The sequence below is a fragment of the Daktulosphaira vitifoliae genome, unplaced genomic scaffold, assembly GCF_025091365.1.
Source record: "Daktulosphaira vitifoliae isolate Bord-2020 unplaced genomic scaffold, ASM2509136v1 Scaffold_4, whole genome shotgun sequence".
In the NCBI taxonomy this organism is placed as follows: Eukaryota; Metazoa; Arthropoda; class Insecta; order Hemiptera; family Phylloxeridae; genus Daktulosphaira; species Daktulosphaira vitifoliae.
This window is the reverse complement of record NW_026099575.1, coordinates 13,411,191-13,434,858: the sequence shown is the minus strand read 5'-3', so window position 1 is coordinate 13,434,858 and position 23,668 is coordinate 13,411,191. Positions and strand designations below refer to the sequence as shown.

The 23,668-nt window shown below is 28.6% G+C and overlaps 1 protein-coding gene across 1 annotated transcript in view; it reads left to right on the top strand.

Moving 5' to 3' along the window:
- The first annotated feature begins 6,509 nt into the window (after positions 1 to 6,509).
- Positions 6,510 to 23,668, top strand: part of LOC126904957 (chaoptin-like) — a 200,470-nt gene continuing 183,311 nt past the window's right edge. Inside the window, exon 1 of the mRNA XM_050684362.1 lies at positions 6,510 to 6,734. The gene's annotated coding sequence lies outside the window, so the exon portion shown is untranslated. The remainder of the gene's footprint in view (positions 6,735 to 23,668) is intronic.

The following is a 23,668-nucleotide window of genomic DNA, read 5'->3' as shown; positions in this document are numbered from 1 at the left end:
TTTTTTTTTTTGTGTCTGTTACCACTTTTTCTCAGCTCTCACTGAACGGATTTCTTTCAACGATACGTCAAAAGATCACAAATTGTATCTAGTCGAAGACATTACCCTTCAAAATTGAAAAAATTTCCCTCGTTCCCCGTAAATGGGAGAAACCTCCAAAAAAATTACAAATTTAAAAATCGCTAATTTTCGAAATTTTTTCAATTTTTTTTACTAAAATATGCCGTAACTTTTTCAAAAATGAGCGTATCAATATAATTTTTTTTTATATAGATGCTTGATGTTTTTACCTATCATTTGATATTTTTTTTTTGTAAATTTGACCTTTTATCTGCCCACAGGGGGGGATTTAAAAGGACAACTTTTTCACAAAAAATTAAAATGCATATAGAAAGTAGAACTTTTTCAACTTAACTTTTGAAAATGTTCCGGAAGGTCTGACACTTTTATATATATCTTAAATTAAAGCTTATGTAATATACTTTAATTTGAAAAAAAAAAATTTGACCTCTGGACTTGTCTTTGTGGTGAAAGTTGACATCAAAGTTAATACAAAATTACGATTTTTGTAAAATAATTTTTTTTTTTATTTTTAATTTAATAATGCTCTAACTTTTTCAAAAATGAACATATCAATATAATTTTTTTTTATATAGATGCTTGATGTCTTTACTTATCAGTTGGTATATTTTTTTTGTAAATCTGACACTTAACCTGCCCACAGGGGGGGATTTAAAATGACAACTTTTTCACAAAAAATTAACTTTTTCAACTTAACTTTTGAAAATGTTCCGGAAGGTCTGACACTTTTATATATATCTTAAATTAAAGCTAATGTAATATACTTTAATTTGAAAAAAAAAAATTTGACCTCTGGACTTGTCTTCATGGTGAAAAGTATATAATTTTTTTAAACAAAATGACTGAAATAAAAATTTATAATTTTAAAAGAATACAAGTAATTATTTTGTATATTTTGAATGATTACATTTTTATCCCCAAAATATGTATAATCGAGCTATGTAATAATTTTATTTTCTGTTATACTTACAAACACTTTGTTTTAGATAGGAACTTCATTTAATGAACACAAAATATTAAAAGTAAAATAAATATAAGGAGTACTTTTGAATCAAGTACTTTTATAATTATACCGTTCTAGTCTCTTGTATTTCAAATATCATCGTCAAGTTCACGAAATGGATATGATTTTAGAATAATTAGGTGAACATCCAATTATTTTTGACAATAATAGTAGAGTAATATTCAATTATATAACAGAGTGATGTGCTGACTCTATATATGTACATATATTAATGTCGAGTATCATCTAAATTAAAATGTTGTACAATAAGCATTATTTTTACTGTAGTATGAATAAAAAAGCAATTGAAGGTGTAATATCAAAAAAAAAAATATAATGGCTGTTATTACGATGTTTTCAATTCCAAAATAACATTTATAACACTTTTTTGATTTTTTGTGACTTAGATTTTAATTGTTACACTTGAAAATAATTAAATACGCATAGAAATCATTAAAAAACAAAAAATTGAATTTATAAAATACTGATTACTATAGGCGCAAATTAAGAAGGGCTTAGTACTTCCATCTTTATAATGAAATCTTCAAAATTTCAGGAAAACTATATAAATTATTATACCAAAAAAAATGTGGAAATTACAAATTACATATAATAACAAAAGTTTATTATTAAAGAATTCTATTGTCGCTTTGTTACGCTTAACCGTATTAACTAATATCTTACATTTCAGGAGAGCAAAATTAAATTTTTTATTTAAGGTAATAAAAAGTTTGTATTTCTTGTTAAAAAAAGTACATCTTACAATATCATTAATACTATACAAATTTTACATTGAAAATATTTTATATATATTAGTTGATATAGGTTAATTATGGAAAAATATCATTTTGATTCATTTGAGTGTTTAATTTTAAATTCTCGAATAGTCCCTCTAAATTTCATGTTAAAATTACGGCTGTACTTATTAAAAAACTGTTGTGTAGAATTTTGTTTTATCAATCACGTGTACAGAAATTGGTAGAAAATATTTGTCTCTCGAGTTTGTTAGTTATTGTTATTTTTTTTTTGACCTGAATTGTAAAAAATGAAATAAAAAATCATTCTTAGTATGGTGGGTCGATAAGTCCGGGTACATTAAAGTTGTCCCTCGAGTATACTTCTATAGTTGTATTTTATGCAAATGAATCTAGTCCGAATTCACAAAGAGTACCGTTACACAGTTGGAGTTCGTTTGTCGAGAATACATTATTATCATCATCAACATTGCGTTATTGCTATAATAATTTGAACAAAACAAGTGAAATACTATGCAAAGGCGGACGATTTGATTCATAAGGTAATGGCATCGACGACGAGTTTGTATTCAATCGTAATCAAATAGTAATCAAACAGTAGCACAAATCGCACAACAAATAACAATAACCACGGAATTTCGAAGTCTTTGATGAGTTCAAGATGAATATTTAACAAGATGTGACGGATTAAAAATGACCGCAAAGATGAAAGTTGAATTGAAAAAAAGCTCACTTTAGACTCTATAGAGTTTAGCTACATAATAAGTGTAGTTTATTATAGTATGTGTCATTGATATACTAGGTTTTTTAATAGATTACGTTTTACTTTGAACCCAAGAAACAATTATGTTTCAGTATTTTGAAAATGAAAATAGTATTTTAATGACAATAAATTTAATGGATTTGTGTATATTTCATCAATACCTAGAGGAAACAATAGCTTTTTTGAGCCGTATAGTATAATGTGTTGTAAAATTAAATTTTTTACCTTTAAATTTATCTTGTTTTATTCTACCACCGTAAATGGACATTGGATACGCACCTGATCAGCTCATAAAGTTGCTTTAATAACATTAATTGTTAAAAGTTATTTATAGTTAAAAAAGCGGCACGCGTTAAAAAAAAAATACACTTTTAAAAATTTTATAACATTTAACAACGATTTGGAGCATGTGCGTTTAATACATAAATCTATTAATTTTGCGTATAGACACGACCTATTTTTTCAATTGATTTTTTTTTTCTGTAAAATGAAAATTATGATTTTTTACTACTACAGTTATTACGGATCATATATGCAAAATAAATAAACAGTGTATAATAAATTGTATAATACATATGACCATTTATCTAAGTTATCCAAAAGACATTTTATAGTAAAATATTGCAAATATTGATTATATTTGATTAAGTTTCCACGTGACGTTGATGTTGGAATTCTAATTGGATTCCGGAAATGATATAAAAAGATTGCAATCGGGTAAGAGGATTTTCATTCTAAATAGGCTAGACGTAAGGGTATTCAAAAGCAAAAAATTAATTAAACTGTACGATTTAATTACAAATTAAACTACAATTTGCATTTCGAAACCCGATTCGGTCCATAAGGAGTGAGCAGGCCTATTAACATACATGACGTGCATTAAATTGCCCTAGTAGCTTTGCATCGCGCGTTTCATATGGTTATAGGTCCGTACCTTTACTCTAATTGCACTAAATGACCACAGCCATTCCACATTTAGTTAACAGCCATTGTTATTATAGTGTAATTCGACAGAGTAACTCCCACGTCATAAAATCAACCACACCTAATACATAATAATTATCATTGCTTCTCCCGGACTTGGTACTTCCAAATATTACAAAATCCTCTCTGTTCAGGTAATGAATGTATTTATTCTTTATTCATATTTCCTAGTGAATATACTATTTTTTTAATTTCTGTATATTTATTTACTCGTCAAACATTTTCGAAGAATGATAACACATTTCGAAATCTAAAAGCTTTTGGTATTTCATTAATCCCGGGAGTGCATCAACGAAATATTATACATTATTACACAAATAACATTATTATTGCAGCTCAATTGTATAGTTCGATAAACATCACAGTACGTCCACACCCGTTACGTTACATTTGCCATGAAAAGAGAGTCGTTCGGGTCGACTGGCTTATTGTTTTTACGGTTAAAAATTTGATTTACGAACGCATACACAATGGGCCCTGCGAGTGTAGTCGTTTCGAATAATTGATGTTTGATGCGCTTTGCTATTGTCTTTCTATCTCTGTCTTTGTATTTCTAATACCCATTTCACAACGGGATTGTCGTAGTAAAGCCTGCTATACATAATTAAGGAAATCCGTGAAAAATCATAGTAAATCCAATAGGAGACAGGACTGTCAACGGTATTGGAGTTTGAAGAACAAGAAGACGGTCGAACGCGTTTAGAGTTTACTCGTTGATGTCGCTCAATCTCGTTGTATGTGTCACATGGGGAACGGCTAAATCTTTATCGCAAATAGTTCCCTGTATACCTTGTCACCACTATACAAATACAGAACACAATGAATGTTAAACTTTTACCTCTGTAAAAAGACCCTTTTCTGACGTGACTGCAGATTTACTTGACTTGGCTGAGCATCGTCTGTATTGAAATGGTTTCAAGAAATTTAGCTTATTGAGGAAAAAAAAATTTACCAAACTACTTCGAATTACAGATTTAAACTTTAACACTTTTGTATCAAATACAGACCGTGTGAAAAAATTCAATTTAATTCTCTGTTTTAAAAATGATTTTAAATAAAAGAAGCGACAAAATGTATTTTGCTAGCAAATAAAATACATTTTGAATCTCTAAAGGAAATGTTTTCTGTTTGAGATCACATATGTCCTTTTTAGAAATTTCAAAACTGTTGTTCCCAAATAAAAGCTTTTTATGAATTATTACAGTTTCTAACTGGGTCATTGATACAATTATTTACAATGGAACCATTAGATTTTATTGATGCTATTTTAGTGTATGGCCAACTAAATGAATACGAAAATAGTTATTTTTAATATATCGTCATTTTTCTTGTCAATATTCATTTTAAATGCGTAATTATTATTAATGAACATTAATGTTCATTAAAAATACTCACTTATAAATTGTATTTTTAACTTTATTTTATCAAAACAAAAACTTATTATTTTTGCAGTAATTTGTGCTTGTATCTACTAGTGAACACTGTTAACTGTAATTTTTCACTGTGTAATGTTATATTTTATGTAATATCGCATGACAAAATGCAATATAATGTATTGCTGCCATAATAATACTGTAACGTTTCTGAAAAAATCAAAAATTACAAAATTACTCATATCTTTATTAGGTAAAGACAATCTAGTAAATAGTCTCATAGGAATTATTACTGAGAAATGCACAACGTACACTTTTCAAATTCCTATAAAAATAATAATTTCTAATTTGTTTAAATATATTCATTATTTAAGACAAATTTCTATCATTCATTGATATATTTAAAAGCATAATGTTATTAAATATAAGTATATAAAGGTATGTTTATGAAGAAATAATAAAATACAATCAATAATACTCTCAACAGTAAAATTTTACTTGCATGGATAATAAAACTATAATATTTATTTATTATGTAATAAATGATGTTTTTATTTATTAAATCTTTGTTGTTAAAAAAATATTCATATGAACTTTAGTAACAGAACAAACAAAATTTATAAAATGTATTCAATCATTATAGAAATTAAAAATTAATTTATTTCTTTATTGAAATAGCAATTCGATAAAAACTTTAGTGTGTTCGGTATATTTTTATTTAAAATATGTCATTGTCATCGAGATTAAAGATGAGATGGTCGTAAAAATGATGAAATACCTATTTTATAAACATGAATTTTTTAAGTTTATAAGTATCTTTTAGATTAGTTTACTACGGTTTATTTATAAATCCAGACACAATTTTTTATGGCTCGAGGGTGACCAATTTTAATAATTTTTAGCTACATGGAACTTTATGATTAATTTCTGTCACACCTATCACGATGAAATATTTACAATTATTGAAATCAACGTTATTATTATTAAACGTATTATTTGGTTTGTTAATTTACTACAATACAAAACACTGGCCGGATATATGGTAAATAATTTTTTAAATAATTTTAACAGTTGTTACCTTTAAATAACATTGTAATGTAGTTGTTTAGTTATTACTACGGGCACATAATCATTGTAATTTCATGTAACAAAAAAAGTATTGAAAAATTACTTTTTACAAACTAGTCAACATTGAATACATTTTAATTATTTTTTAAGCTTGGGCGTGATAAAGTCATATGACTTTATCACTTTTAAAAGTTTTGAACTCAAATGTAAACAACTCAAACTGATACTCTGAATTTGTTTTTTGTTCATGAATATTTGGATTCCAATCCGTAGACCGACGAAAGATCTTGTACGAATAATTTAATATAATTTTTTTTAAGCAACCCTTTCAGTACAACTAAATCCCAGTTAATATGGAAGGCGTCTTTAATTATTCTAAATTGGCTCTTATTGAAACAACGAAGCCAATTGGTTTTTCGTCAAAGCTTCTTCGTCCTTAATGAATGGGATATTGTTGGCACAGGCGTGGGAGGCACCACTGCAGGGTGAGACCGATCTGCCGGTAAGGCGCTGTATCTCTTCCGTCTGACTGTACCGGCAGTTTTCGCTCATGCTTTGCTCGCTAACGTTTCCCATCGTTTCCCATCGTTTGTTCGTCGTGCGACTTTCGTTCAATCGCGTCTGAAAACTCTTATGATATTCGTTTTTATTTTCTAATATATACTTACAGTGCTAGTGTTTTATAAATACAACTAAGGAATTTATTGGTAAGTTGTTTTTTTTTTTTAACCAAAGTTCAATAGTTTTTAATATTTTCAACCATAAACGCGAGAAGATTAGTGCGTTAAATCGTATTATATTTTCAAGGTTTACAATTAGTTCTTCTTATTTTTTATTTCAAATAAAATTTTTGAAATTTAAATTTTCAATATTTCAATGAGATTGTAAATAGAATTAACAAGAAAATTTTATACCGTCTACGCACGTTTTTTAAATGTATACGCTTGAATTTTTTTGATTGTATATTAATGAGAATATCTATTTGAATATAAGCTATAAAATTAAATGACTTCCTGCATATCATTCGTGTAGACAAAAGACAACTAATATATCTATTCAAACTATTAAGTGGCTTAATTGCATATTGTATGAATTATAATAAACCGATTAGAGTTGAATTAATGCAATATAATAATTAAATTTTATTGCATTAATTCGATTTGAGAGGAATTAACCTCTCACGATTAACAAAAACATAAAAATCACTATGAAAGTTTTTCGTTTGAATTGTGTATACTTTATCAAGCGATATAAAGATTTATTAGTAATAATCAGGGTAATTAATTGCAATATCTAAACAGTATCCTAAAGTGCTATCAAGTTAGAGTCGAGATTTTAGTTTAATTTACCACAAATATTTATGGTAGTATTTACAATAGTTTTCTCTAGTCGTTTTAAGATCATATTGGGGAAGGTATCATTTCATGAACAATACAAGTAATTAAATAGTTAATAGTTAGTTAAATAGCGAGTGTTATTTAATTAAGAAATCAAATAAAGTACGAGTTTGACTTTTCAAACTAGAATTCTACTTGCTACAAGTTTTAGTGTAATCACTACATATTTACCGTATACTTACTGTGCCCAGGTTAACTTTAACGCCAAGACAGATTTCTCGTCGATATTTTCATACCATTTAGTTTTAAGTAAAAATATTCATACGAGTTTTATGTATTTTTTACGTATACTTTTGCGTCGTGAAACTTGAAATAAAATGGGTAAAAGTGATAAAGCGACAGATAGTTCATAAATAATCACAAACGATATAAAAATATGAATTTTGTCTGAGTTCGGTTGAATTTTTTTATTAGAAATTTATATTGATTTACAAATATAACATGCAAATTTGTATGGTCTCGGAACGTTACGCGAGTTATTTTCTACAAGTTTTGCTTAAATATTTATAAGACCGTGTTCATGTCAATTATTATTGTTTCTAAGTTATCTCAAAGTTATTTCGTTTGAATTTCGTGCATGTGATAGCTCAGTAAATCCCATTCATAAAAATACTTTGTGGACCGTACATGCGATTAAAAAAAGTTTTCATCAAACGTTTTAAAGTAAAAAATCACTTGGAGTTGGTATGTGTTTAGTCAGGCCAATAACTGCTGCTATTAATAACGAACAAAAAATAATTAATATTAACGTATATGTATTGTTAGGCGATTATTAAATCCGTTTATGGTTTCAACATTATAATTACATCTTAATAATTAGTGTTTTTGAGTTGAACGTTTTAATGTTATTGGCGTTAGTGCCTTTCATTGAAAAATAATAAAATTAGTGAAATTGTTGCTATGAATACTTTAAGTTTCTAGGGAATTTTATTTTTAGGGTTGTGTCCTGCAGCATTAACCTGATTTGCGTAAAGAATTTATTACAAGGTAGGGAAGTTGGTGTTGGAACTTTCTCATGGTTAACATACACTATTTTGAAGTTAATTTTGAAATTAATTTCTTAAAACGTTAAAAGATTTTAGTGATTATGAAAAGTACGTACACCAGATATGCGACGTGGAAAATGAAGACGATAAATTTATAATTACTTAGCAGTTATTTGCTTAAGTATGTCTTTGGCAATTTGCATTTATAATATTTATAATTTTTGAAATCTATCCATAACTCTTGTGAGATGAAAAGTAAGAATTATTACAATGGTTTTGCCAGAGAAAAGAGAACATTAAAATGTACTTAGCTGTTTTATTTGAAATGATAAACGTTTTTATGATGGAAAAATGTATGACATAATAATATAAATAAATAGGTACGTAAAAAAACGTACAATTTTAACCAAATCCCGTTTGATGTTCTTAAAAGTCTAAAAATGTAATCGTTGGATCGATTTGGAATAATTTTAGTGAAAGAATACAGAAGTTGATGTCACTCTTGGGACTACGAAATCAGTGGATAATTTATCTCTTTAAGAAGTTATCAGCCGTTTGGTCGTAACAAAAAAAAATATCTATACAAGGCGGTTTACAAGTTAATATACAGTATAACAATAAATCTTAATCATTGCTATACATTAAAAAGTACAACAATAGTAACAGTATTAATAGTATGAATGTGAAATTTGTTTAACGTACATTATTACCAAATAAATTAGTAAACGCATTGAGAATATCGTCTGTCGTTTTTTGATTTTATAGAAATTCGATTTTTTCTATTTATAATACTTGAAAACAATAAATATATGATTAGTAGAGACTTTATGAGCTGTAATTTTTTACTTTAAAGTATATTTTCAACTTGAAAAGAATAATTTAAAAAAGAAATTCTAAATATTTTTTGTTGAATTTTAAATTTATTATTGAATACTATTTAAAAACAGTTATTTATTTACAATAATATCTTATAACGACAGTTATATTTCATTTTCCAAGTAGATAATATCTATTACGCTATACTAATCCAATTATTTTTAGTACTACAAATAAGTTAGAATTCTCTATTCTTTTGATTTTACATTGTTTTTAAAAAATTTTTAAAGGAAAAAAAAATCATTTTATTATCTTATTTTGACTCGTTTCTCATCAGCTATTGGCTCGTAAGTACTTAAATGTTGTCAAACTAGTAAAGTAGCAGATGCAGTTGATGGATTAAGAGTTTATCGTTTTTGCACTGTTTACATTGATTTCATTAACTTGTACATGGGCACACATTAAAGAAAATCAAATAAAATGTAACATGCTCAGATCTTGGGATTTCAGTTCATAGGTAGGTGTAGTGTGGACGGAGAATGGAGTTGGATGAATTAAAGTGAATAAGACGTGCGGTGATAGCTGCTGCAATAAGTGAAATCCTCTAAATCCTTTTGTAGCACTTGATAGTCAGCTATTAGTTTTACTTTTCCTGCAGCCATCAGTCTGTCTGCTGTGTCAGATTAAAACGGCTCCCGACCGCCGGTCTCCTCCGTCATCAGCAGTCTTTACATTTAACCGCCTTGCCGATGTAGTAGCGAATCCATTTTAGCCCATTGTACTATTTGTATACGGCGAAATTAATTATAACTCTAAATCCATTTTTTTGTTCAGTTGGGGCAATACATGGGGAATAATTATTTCCAAAACCAAAATTTTTGCTAGGCACACTTTTATCATAAATATGTTAATTAAAAATTATCATTTCTGTATGTTTTTAAAGTTATTTTTTTGAAAACATAATACTTGCATTTGTTACACAATTGCAATTTGAATCACATGCCAACAAAACTTCATCGTACCAAACAACAAACTCTAGAGCGTATTTTGTTTTTAATCAAATTAAGCAAACGTGCTTCAGCGAATTTGTTTTTCAAATAATATGATTAATACCTTCCGGGCAACGTGTACTAAAGATAAATATAATAATACAATTAGTTAATTTTCAATTGTACTGTTTTGTAATCGTAAACACTGTAATCGTATCATTTGTATAGGTTTTAAGTAAACTATCAAGCAACTATAATAATTAACACGTCATGACAAACGAAAAAAGAATAATGTACAGTTGATTTCTATTGATTTAACAAATGTTTCAATGTGTCCATTTTGAAATAATGAGATCGCTATTTGGAAAAAAGGTCCAATTCCAAATTTTGACTTTTATTCAGGAGACAAAAATCCATTCATTATGATTATTATTATTATTAATTTTGAAATTTATTTTTTTTCATTTTTTATTGCCATTAAATGAGTTAATCTAATTTGGAAATTTTCTATTTGCTATTTTAGATTAGCCGTTGTAATCATTTAAAGGTTGTATAGTTCAAATAAATATTTTCGTTTTTAAATCTTATTATTATTAAATTGGGAGATACTTGTACCATAAATTATATATTTTTTATCAACTAGTTTTAAAATTACATTAAGGTTAATGAAATCACATTACCTAATAGTATGTATCACGAGAAAAAAATCATTTTTAAATTAAATATTGATAGATATATAAAACTAAAAAATACCTAAAATAATTTTCTTAACATAATTATTATTCTAAGAGATATCGAGTGGTTAGTGTTAAACAATCACCTTGTACAGCTGATATATTCAAAAGTTAATTTTTATTTCCCTAACAATAATATATTTTGAATATTAAAAGGTGTTTGAAAAGAGTCTTCTTTGAATTATCGCTTGTAAATCACTTTAAAGATTGTTCAATAGTATAAAAAAGTTGTTTGTTTCTAAGAGATGTAATATATCTTAATAAAAAGTGATGGAAAATAGAAAAAATATTTATTTATGTCGCAATATACATGTATATTAATATATTATCTATAGCTCGTTTTTTTTTTATTAAAAAAATAGTAATCAGAAAAACAATTATCTCTAATTCTAAGTATATATGATTATACTTCGGTGGTTTGGAAATTCGATTAACACTTGCAAACATTGTTATAGAATTTGAGCTGATTGCACTCTTAAATCACTGCTTTAGTTTGGTGGAATTAAAAATAAGGAATCTACAAACATCGAGATGAACAATGATATTATCAATCAAAATTTACTTGTAAACGACTATCAAAATATATATTTAAAAATAATCTGCGATAAAATAAAATTTAATCGCTTTGTACTGATTAATATTCGATTTAATGAATAGCGGCAAACGAAAGAAGAAGTACTTTTTATATTTGTTTACTGAACAAGATAATTAGACTTACATATTTTTTTCATTAAAGTAATTCTAATTAGTTCTGATAACATTTACGTTTATACATATAGCAGAGTATTCGCTATGTTGGCAAAATAAAGGTTGTCTACTTTATCCCTAGCGAATTAAAGTCGCCAGAAATTTTTAATTGATTATTTATTATCCTTTGTTAAAGTTTTTATATAGTCATTGTATAATCTGTGTAAAAACCTTTATGTAAGAGTATCAATAAATTTATGGATATTTGTAATATAACAAATAAAAGTGAAATTTAAGTAATTCTATATAATAATTATCTATATATGTTATCACTAATGTTTTGAGTAAAGATTTTTTTCTTACTAATTGTTCTAAAAAAGTATTTCTGTAAAAAATATTAATGTACACAGTGTCCATTAATTTTTTTTTCTTTTAAGATACAGAGTTAAACATGTTTTGTAACACAATTTGTTTAATAATCAAGTGAGATTTCATTCAATATTACATTTTTAAATGTTGTCAACATCTTTAATTAAAAAACGTGAGGTGGTAGAATATGCAAACGCAATTACAAGAAAGGCTTAATATGTTAAGGATATTTTATAGATTAGATGATAAAGTCAGTTGATTTTAGTTTTTCGATTAATTTTATGCGTTTTTGTAGGAGTTAAATTTTTTAATGTATTTTTTTGTATTTTTAACGACAGATTTCTTTAAACCGAAGAAAATAACCAATACGTTTCACTTTTGTTTACAGCCGTCATAAATCGACTTTTTCAACAATTCCACATGGTCGTCAAACTTACCGTATACGATTACTTCAGAGTTTAGTGATTTCCAACAGTTACTATAAAATTTTATTTGTTTCTAATATAATGGATGAGATACGTAGAATTTCAATTAAGTTCGGGTTGCAATGAAAAATAAAACACTCATTTGGTCCAGAGCTATTCGTTTGAGGCGGCTTACCAATCAAATCGAGTTCAATTAAATACAATATAAACGGAGAAGTAAAAGAAAGAAACCCGTAAAAACCTAGACCAAGCCATCAAGCTAAAAACGTTTTTTTTCACAAACTAATTCGTATTTATTGCTTGTCATTAAAATAGAAACGGAGTCAACAATCCATTTATGACATATATTTCCTGTGGTCAATATGTATTTACGGTACATTCATTTTGGGACGGGTACACGTATGAGATTTTTGTTAAAAACAAAAAAACCAAGAAAAAACAGTAAAAACTCGTTTACCATTAGAGTTTCAATTAAACATATACTTGTTCTATTTAAAAAAGTCATGAGATATGTTCTATTTTTATTTGTAGTTATTGTGTTAATTAATTATATTCAATAGTTTTAGGAAATAAGTCAACAACTTGAAATAGTATTTTTAGAACTTGTTAAAAATTATATCACTTACTTAGGGTAGATAACAATTTGTAGAACTATTATAATCATTATAATAAGTTCCCAGCTAGGTAAACGCATTAAACATATGTTACTTGTAACAACAATTGTTTTACAATTAAGAGCACTTCAGTTACCTGTAAATGTATAAAAGTTATTTGAATTTTATTTTGTAAAAAGTTGATAAATTTTGAATAAATTTCATAATAATGGTAAGCATAGTATTTAAATTGTTGTTAATTTATTAAAGTATTCTTTGACGACAATTTTACAAATACTTTTCGTAGATAATTGATATGTTCATAAAAAATAATAGTTCGTTTATTTTTCATTAGCAAACAATTTGTTTAGAACTTTTAGATAAAATAATCGCAACACTAACAAAAATGTTAACTAAATAACTCAAATATTTGTTAAAATGTTTATAAAATGCAATACATTTACATTCTTGAAATTTTTTTGTATTCTCTAGAATACGAAAAACATTTATCCGTCAAGTGAATCTTAAGATTTAATTCGGTACAATAAAAACATGTTAAACTAATAAAAAATATAACAGATATTTTTGAATCGGCTTCCCTATTAGTTGCTTCTGTCCTTACATACAATTAAATAGACTGGTTAAAAACAGCTATGCACGTGGACAAAATCCCTGTATTCTTTACAATTATGAACCTTTTTAATTAATAATAAATTTATATTATATTCGTCCTATTAAACATTTTCATAACGATTTTGTGATTATAATGTATATTTTTTTGCTATCTATTACTGGGCATTAGGTATATTCATTTTTATAATGGTCACTCGAAACATAAGGCCATCGATTACACCGCAATATTAATAGGTATCGTAATCACTCCGTCCCCAGCCAGGTAAATGCATTAACCAGGCCATGTATTGATCAAATGCTATTAATATTTTAATAATGGTGATAGCAATTCAGTTTATTGATTATAGCATATGGTGGAAAAAAATTGCATGTCTACGCTTCAGATATAACGTGAAATATTAGAAAAAATATACTTGTAATTTTTCAAAACGAAGCATTTGATTGATAAAATAAATTACATATAGATACGTCAGTTTTCCATGGACAAAAATCAGTCTTCAAAATTAATATTTATTTCGAATGTGCATGTAAAACACGAAATAAGTCTAGTTGAAAGTTTCGAATGTCTAACTAATCACTTTAATGGAATTTCAAATTATGAGACAACAAAATTAAAACGCACGTGCTGTAACATTTTATAACGCCATCTTTTACACATTTTCGGCGTGTTGCAGGGACATCGGCTGACTAATGGATTAAGTTATTTTTTTAATTCTGAACATTGACAAATTAGCTAATAAACAAATTCGAGCACTATTACGTCTAAATGATTAGCCAGCTGGTTTTCAAATAAATAAAAAACAACTCATTCCTCATGCGATGTACAGATTTGTTAAAAATAATTTATCTAACCTCGTTTTATTTATAGAATTGCTGTATTTTATGCAGATATTTTTTTCGGAGTATAAATCTCTCAGTCTGGCGTTAAAATCGAATATATATATATACATAACAATGAAATTCAACAATATGTGAGAGTTTCAATAAACTTATTCTAGTTTCTGAACTTCCAAGACGATATCTATTAAGTCGAGTGCAGTTGAAGCTTTACGTGCATTTCTTAAGGAGGAAATGCACAAGTTATTTTAAATGAATTGCTATTCAGTTAAATTTTACAAACAATATGATACTGTACCGAAATGTTTCAAATATAAAGGATTCATTTAATAATAAAATGATTTTGTGAGTTATATTCATGTAGAAAATTTCTTATTCATACTTATGTCTCATCATATCTTTGTTCTTTGTTCTCGCCTTTATCCCAACTACTTGAGGTGGTCGGCCATAACGTAATTAATTTCTGTATAATATGAATAAATAGTTCTTCTAGAATAGATTGCTTTTGATAGTTTTACACAATCTAATTACATTAAACATAAAGCGATCATCGTTTTGGCGATGGAAGATAGTCCAGCGTTATTACAAAGCAACGATCCCACACAACGGAAAACCTTGTGGCTTAGGTAGAATTCGTTTAATTTAACGAACAAAAAGCTTGTGTAATAGGTACTAAACACTTTAAAACATTTACTTCAAAGGGGACACTGCAAAAAAGGACTGACATAACATTAAGTGGATGTATATTACGTAGATGATATTTCACTCTAGTGCACTAGGCTAGTTCTTTTTAATGCGAATATAATGACCTCTCAAAATGGATCCGACATCGAGTCTCACGTTAGTGTTCTAGTGACATCTGCTGTTTTATAATGCTGCTAGTGTATAATTAGAGCTGAAACGCGAAAAGTGTCTCGGTTCGTATCGCCTAATTGTGTTATTCCAACAGAACCGACGTTCCAACAAAGTCTCGCGATTAATTATAATTATTACACTGTGCGGATACTTGTTATTAATCGCGATAATAACTATTCATCTCCGTTTTGAGTAAATAACTCTGTTATGCGAACCATCTAACAAACGGACAGTTTGTATTGTGTACTACGTCTGCAGTAGTGAGTTCGTTACGCCGACTTGTACACGGTATTTTATTTGTGTATGTATTTTACATGGCACGAATTCGCTTCAATATTTATTTTATATTGGCCGCGTTCGTCCGAAACGCCTTTGTCATACACACTGCTGTGCTCGGCAATAACAGTTTCCATTAACAATTTGCGCTCGTGTCGCCTGTGAGCGCCAACATGGCTCGCCGAAGAAAAACAACGTACTTAATACCGACGACTTGCAACAACAACAACAACAACAATATCCGAAGGTAGGCAACAATATCATCAACGTCCAGCCATTGTGTTGTTGACCCACGAGGGTTGCCGGAGTATTGTCACAGTAATTGTGACACGACGTTGTTTGCGGTCTAATTTGTACACGGTCACTGGGCTGCAAAAGCGGAAATTCAACAATAATTTATAATTTATTGTAATCATTCGGTTGCGGCCAAGCAATGCGTATGGTAATGCGTTTTTCGTGTGTGTCGCCGGAGACGGCGTTCAAAACGGTCGGGATGGCCCACCCAACGCCTATAACGTAACCTGGTGTCTATAAATAATGTGCTGCGACACATTCGCCGCCGCCACATGTTCGCGTGCCGCAGTCGGATTGTTTCGTAGCTTCGGATGGTAACAGGCATTTTTTTTTCTCTTGTCCCGTTTAATTTTCATTCGTTTGCCAATTTTGAAAGACCAATGTCCGTTTGTTGCTCGTATCGCAACGGGTTGAGACAAGTCATCGACCGATTTCTAGAAAATTGTCCACTGTCCACATAGGTTGCGATATGAGCACGGCCGATGTGGCGCGACCGTGTCCAGTGGAAGTCTAGGATAAGGGTGGCCGACTCCGAGTAGTTGGGATTAAGGAGAGGAAAACAATGTGCACTATCTACAAGTTGATGGCGACTCCATTGGTAATGTCTAAACGAACGTTTTTGCGGCCACTGCAAAAGCTTTTCTCGGCCATTACGCTCAGTTATGAATTCTTTCGGTGAACATTTTTGGTTTTTGAACCAATGACATTCTAAGGGCAGCGACAAATTTACAATTTATTGTATTATCATTAATAACATATTTGCGCCTCACACTCGATTATCCCAATTATCATTTTGAATTGCATCTATTTTACTCGAATAGAAATGAATGTTATCGTTTATTACGTATAACAGAGTAGTCTATATTTTCATTGAGATATTTTTTTAAATAATGCAATCGCAATCGCTAAAACCAAAATATACACAGATATAAACCATTTATTCATGTCCTAATAACATTAGGCTTTTGCGAAAAGGCGATCATTTGTTGTTTATTTTCAAATGGATAAATAAGCCGAGACAAATACTAGTATTTTATTTATTTGGATGTTAAGTAATAACAATAGAAAAGCGCGTATATTCAAGTGACGTACCATAAGACCGTGTTGTGCTTTAATTTATTTATGTTTCATAAATTGTTGGTGGTGTGACACTGGTAGCGTTGGATCTATTTTTTTCGTCTTTTGTTTTGTTATTTCATTGGAAACGTTGACGCGCTTAATGAATGCTGCAGCTCTAATAAATTAACTAAGGGTACATGCTGCACGCGTATGAAACTTTGCCGCCCGTTATTATGATAGATTTTTTTAGCTAGCCGCACGTCATCGGAAAACATTAATCATATTACCGGCTTTGCTTTGCATCAAGAAGGCATAACGCATACTATACGGAGACTCCTTACAGTTTCTGTTTGAAACTTGTTGACAGTTTTAGAGCAATTGAATTATAAACAAAAAGCCTTCTTTGCGATTCCGAGATATTCCAGAGAAATTATATGGAATCGTAACATCGGTCGTTGAATAAGTTATAAGTGACTAATATTTGCATAACAACATTACGGTCTAGATCACCAAAATATTTCATTAACCACCGGAGTCGACAAATAATTGTACAACGCAAATTCATATTGTAAATTTATTATATTACAGCGGTCTTTCTTTGTTATAGCAAAATATGGTGTATTTTATATATAATTGATTATATTCGCCAAAACTAACTCATAAGAAACTAAAACAAACAGTTGAGTTGAATTTATTCGCGGAGCTACTTAAAATTTACTTGAAAGTTATTTTTTTTGATTACAATAAACTTCCGCGATGGCTTAGATTGCAGCCTGTTATACATGCAGATTTTACACCTTGTAAATGATAATATTAAAAAAAAAAAATACAATATTTTAATGTTATTTTGTTCTAGTCGCTTAATACGCGTAGTGGAATTATTTGTACTCTGAAAGAAAAAACTTTATAAATATATCAAATTTGCTCTGCAAGTTTTATGGGATTGCGAATCATTGTGAAGTTTTAAACTTTTTAGTTTCTATTTTATCACTCCTCGGGTTGTTATTTAGGAAAATCTAACAAAAAGTTTGGAAAGTTGTACGTGACCAAAAAATTTGCTTATTATAAACAATAAGGAGTCGTCGAATGTAACTGATGAATTAATTCACTCAACTAAATCACTTATTACGTTATTATCGATTATTCCGTTTCACGTGGTCTTAGGTTGTAATTAAGCTCTGGCCGGCTTGTGAAGTTTTCCCTATTGTAAGCCAAGATCCTATAACTAATCGTTTCTAATTTAAGATTTGCACATTTTTTATCATGTCTACTAATTCCACTATCCGTATCACGAATGTATTATTAAACGATCCTTAAAAAATACTCGCTGAACTTGTTATGAAAACGAGACATTGTTCTCCTAGAGAGAAGATGTTAACGTGCAAGCGGAATCACAGTTACGAAAGACAAGTTTATTTTATTGCGACATTGAAAGAGATTTTACATTAGGGAATACCTTGTATAATACTCACGGCCGAGTAAGCAGCGCGACGTAACAGATGACATTTGTATTTGAAATTTTGACGGTAAATCTTATTCAAAAGTAAATTTAAAGGCAAACCTTTTTTTCCTTACGTATTTGGCCGTTTTTTTTTTAAAGCCTCTTGAATAGAACATAAGTTTTTCGGGCAATAAATATCAACAATATACTTCATAGATGAAAATACACATTTTTGAATTACATTGTCTTACCTGTCTATTTGTTATTCCGAAGTCACGCAGGGTAAATTTATAGAGTATACACCATACGAGCCAGACTGCTTGTTTTCGGATTGCCTGAATTTTATTGTCTTAAACATGCACGAGGGGAAATAAGGTTAAGGTGTGTACATTTTTAAAAAGAACAACGGCTGCCTGACATGGAGAACGGGGCGCCCGTACAAAGCACGTGCTACAACCATATTTCAAGTTAAATGCCCTTGTAACCCCCTTCGGGCCCTCCCAGATTGTGGTCCTAATGACTATCATCTACACAGTCGGCTCGAGGCGTCTTTCTTTGTTATTTTTACACGCGTTTGTTTTTTTTTTCCTATCCTGCCTCCGGTCTCTTTCATTGGTATTGTACAGACTATCACAAACCTCAGCCAACCATTGAACTTCCCTTGTTATATGTCTTGTATGTATAGCTGTTAATATCATTTATTCGGTGCGGTAACAGCAATAAAAGCATTGCGGCTATTACACACGACCCTCTTGTCCATTTCCCTAAGTTGCTGTTAAATCCCGTTGTAAACCGCGTCGAATCCGCTCGCCGGTGTTCACTTATTAGCTATGAGTAATAACTATGACCTTGGTTATAGTTAAAAAACACGTTTTCATCGGTTTGTTAAACTATTTTCAGCGCTATACTCTTGAAAATGTTATACATTCAAATAATTTTATAGCTATCGCATATTTACTTGTGTCTATATAATAAATCCATCAGGATGCGACTCAGTTAACGCCTCTGTAGTTGTAATTCATTTTATGACAGTTGTAAATCATTCATAATTGGGCTTTAAGAACATATAGCAGAACATTTACCAATTCCGAAAATGTGTGCATTAAAACTATTGTTGCTAACAACGTTTCTTTGACCTATCCAATTTGTCACTCTGGATAGTCATTTTGTTTCTTCATTTTCTTAGACTATGATTTTCGTACTCTATTAAATAGATATTATTTTGGTTTATAAGCATTTATGTTTATTCTAAAATTAATTTATGACGATCTCTTAAACTCGTTGCGTAAGAACAACGCATGTTGATTTTGCTAGAGGATACGACTTACGACTTCCTGGACGTTCTAGGATTTCAAAAGAAGGAATTTGATCCATAGCAACAAACACGTGGTTTTTTAGAAGGTTTACGACAAGATCTAAATCTATATTGCAGACGAATGATTGTAATATGTTAAATAATCTTACACTAGAAGTTAAATGTGTAAGATCTGCGTCTCATTAAACAAGTACACACCATAGGAAATAAAAATGAGTAAATTATTTTATATTATATTTAGTTGTAAAGACTAAAATAAATTTTGCCTAATCTTTTTTTATCCATTTATAAACAAACAATTATGAATAGCATTATACATATATATATATATAACGGAGGCGCAAAGTAGCCAAAGTACCTCCCTATTAGTGACTATAACTCTGGCTGTGTAAGTTTACGACTCCTTCATTTTATTTTATCGTATAAATACACATGTACATACTTTAAAACTGCTCTTTGTGATTTAGTTCTGATCATTGTCATTATACTGGTTAATAACTTAAAAAAAACATTAGGCGTATAAACTTAGAATGACAAAACCGGAAACACTTAAAATTTCCTTTGTGATTTTTAAATTAAATTAGATATTATACGTAATTAAGTACAAAAGTATTTAACATAAGTAACGGTGTTAATAAGATAAGGATAATTTTTCAAAACTTTTTTCGAATTAATAAATTTAAAAAGTTCTTATTTTTTTAATAGTCTGAAAGTTTTTTTCTTAGTGACAAACAATTCTTCAACATTAAAAATTAGCGTAAGTCGCTGAAAGTTTCGAATGTTTTTCGCATTGTAATTCAAAATTTAGAAACCATAAGTCAAAAAAAATTATTATAAATGATTCTAAAGGATTTACCAGTTTCAAATATCATTTTCCTGTGCGCATTCGGATGTAAAAAACGAGAGAGGGTGTCGAAATAACGTTAAAAGAAATACTTATAACTCGACCATATTTCGAACAAACACGGTTAAACAATAAATCACAAGCTTTGCTTTTGTAATATTCACTTTTTACAAATGAAAAGTTTCAGATATTATTATGTTTTAGGGAAAAAGTTGTAAGCCCTTACATTACAGAATGTTCGCTTTTTCTATTAAAATTCTCACGGTTAGAGTTTTCCGTATGTAACTGACTACTAGGAATTATAAGTTTAGAGAATCCCAATAGATTCAGAAGATTTTCATGGTAAATGGTAAAACTGGACGTGAAAACTACACAGGAATTGCAGTAATTTCCTAAAATATTTTTAATCGAAATCAGGACACTGAAAATTTGAGTTCTGTAAATTTTTAAATTCACACGCACCGCTATCACCTTGGTTATATAGAAAATGGTTTTAAGGTGATACTCAAAGATAGCAAAGATAAATAAAAAACAAAGCAAATAAAGTTTTGGATAAGATTAAAAAAATGTGATTACAGAAATCTTTAATTAAAACGATAGCATCGAAAAATATTGCGTCGCTTATTATTCAACTCCTATTCTCGGCTTCATTGGTCTTTTTAAACAAAATCTTTTAGTAGTCTTCTAAAGTTTTATAGTCTTCTAATTTAGTTTTTAACAACTAAGGGTAAAAAATATTACAAACTTTTACATTTTCATTCTTAAAGACCTCTGGGAATATAATGGCAGTGAATTACAATTTCCTTCGTTTATATTTGTATTCAAAGACATACTGAGAGTACAACAGAGTTAAAAGACTACCATTGTTAGGCTATGCATATTCAGTGTTATGAAACATACAGTAAGTACACGGCATCAAATGTCGGTTTATTTCTATGCGTCGATATCAAAAAATGTTTTTTAATAAAAAATATATGATAAAAAAAGAAATTGTCAAAAAAATTATAATATTTAATTATTTGATTTCACTCTAGTTCCAAATATGTTAACTTTAAATAAAGTTATTTAGACATCTTAAATTAGTAAAAGAAGAAATATTTTTATTATATTTCCTTATCTATATGTGTAATGTAAAAATGTTTATTCTATTTGTTAAAGTAAGTTGTAAAAATAAAGTAAATTAAAAATTACATTTTATGCTTAAAAATATTAAAACCAACTATATTCTTTGAAAAATAATATTTTTGTCATTGCGATAAAGTGTTGGGATTTAACTAAATAAGTAGAGTTTTTTAATGTAATAAAATCTTATGAAGTAAAGGCGTTTCAAATTCAATTAAAATTGACTTATTTAATATGCGTAAATGTGATGTTAATGAGACCTTAACTTTACACAGCTATAATTTCAGTTCAGCTATTGGCTGAAGCCGATTACATCAGATTTTATTAATGCGAAAACTTACTATGAACTATCTAAAACGTAATGCTCATTATAACTTAATTAATAATAAGTTTTGATTGAAAAAGTTAAATGAATTTCAAACAGATTCTCATTATTAATTTATCTAATTTATTTAAGCGAACTGTGCATATATTCTCCTGGCAGTTTTGAGAACCCTTTGGCATTTTTTTTACAGAATTAGTTATTTTACTCAACTTGAACTTTTTATATTATAGCACTGGTTTCTTAAAAAAAAAAATGGCATCGGCCAAATTCCATCAACTCAATCACATATTATAAAAGCTGTTGAAAAAATGTGTCGTTATCACAGAATAATATATTATATTCGTATAAGGTTTTTCAAGATTTTGCACACTAACAGATTTAGTTCTATAGCGATTTGTTGAATTGAATTTTAAACAATATGCCAAGTGAAGTAGACTATATTGCCTTCATCTGAATTTCCGTAAAAAACAGTACTGTTAGAAAAATAGTTTTTCCGTGACTGGTAAAAAAATATATTTAATGCACCTACTTATCCCGTTAAATGTATTGCATTGTAGTGAATTATGGATCTGTAGAGTAAATTGTTATGATTGAAAAACGTTTCAAAAATCAAGTATTCTTCATAAATCATAATAATTTGTAAAAATTATTAAGTGACATTTCGAAACAATGATTTTTATTTTAATTTTTCATTTTATGACTGATATAATTAATATTTGAGCTATTTAAGATATAATTATTCTTAATAAATATTATTTGATAAATTGTCTAATCAAAGCGTTAAAATAAATATGCCATTGGAATGCAAACAAAAACTTGCTAAGCGTCATTAATTTCGTATTAATGTTGACAAGTTAAAAATTTGTTATAAAGTAATAAATAGATTAAGAATAAGTATCATCCCTAAATTCCGAACTTTATCTAATCTGACATGTGTCACAAGTGTTTACAGAGTGTTTATATTAGTGTAGTTTCAATAATTTTGCGAATAAAGTTATGGAAACTGAGGGTGTCATTATCTTATAATTTCACAGTCCAAATCACGAACGTGATGACAAATGCCGACTGTGTAGCTTTGGAATAATATTGTTTTATTATAATTTTACATAGTATAAAACTTAAATTCTTGTAACTTTTTATGGTTTGTAGAGTAATAAATATTTTTCTTAATGAGTATTCCAGAATTATTAAAAACACATAGCATATATAAATAAAAAAAAAACTCCGTGAAATTTAATTTTTTTAAATTAAATCAAATTCGAATAGATTTATAAATGTATTTTACAATCATTAGATCTGAATCTTTTGATTTTTTGGATTTTCGATTCATTTGAAATAATAATGCAAGTAAACTGTATAATAGAAACCACTGTTTTAACAGTTTATTTTGACCGTATGATTTTATCATAAAGCTATCCGCAGTAACAATGTTTCTACTCTAGTTATCTAAAAGAACATAAAAATAATTAATCTTGTGTAGCTTTCCACAAGAAATAATATCAGGTTTGACAATGGTATGGTTACCTAAATTTAGAACATTTACAACTACACTTAATATATTTTTATCTGTTATCAATTCGCCATATTTCAAAATTAGTCAAAAGTTTTTTTTAAAATTAACCATTATCTGAGATTAGTGAAGAT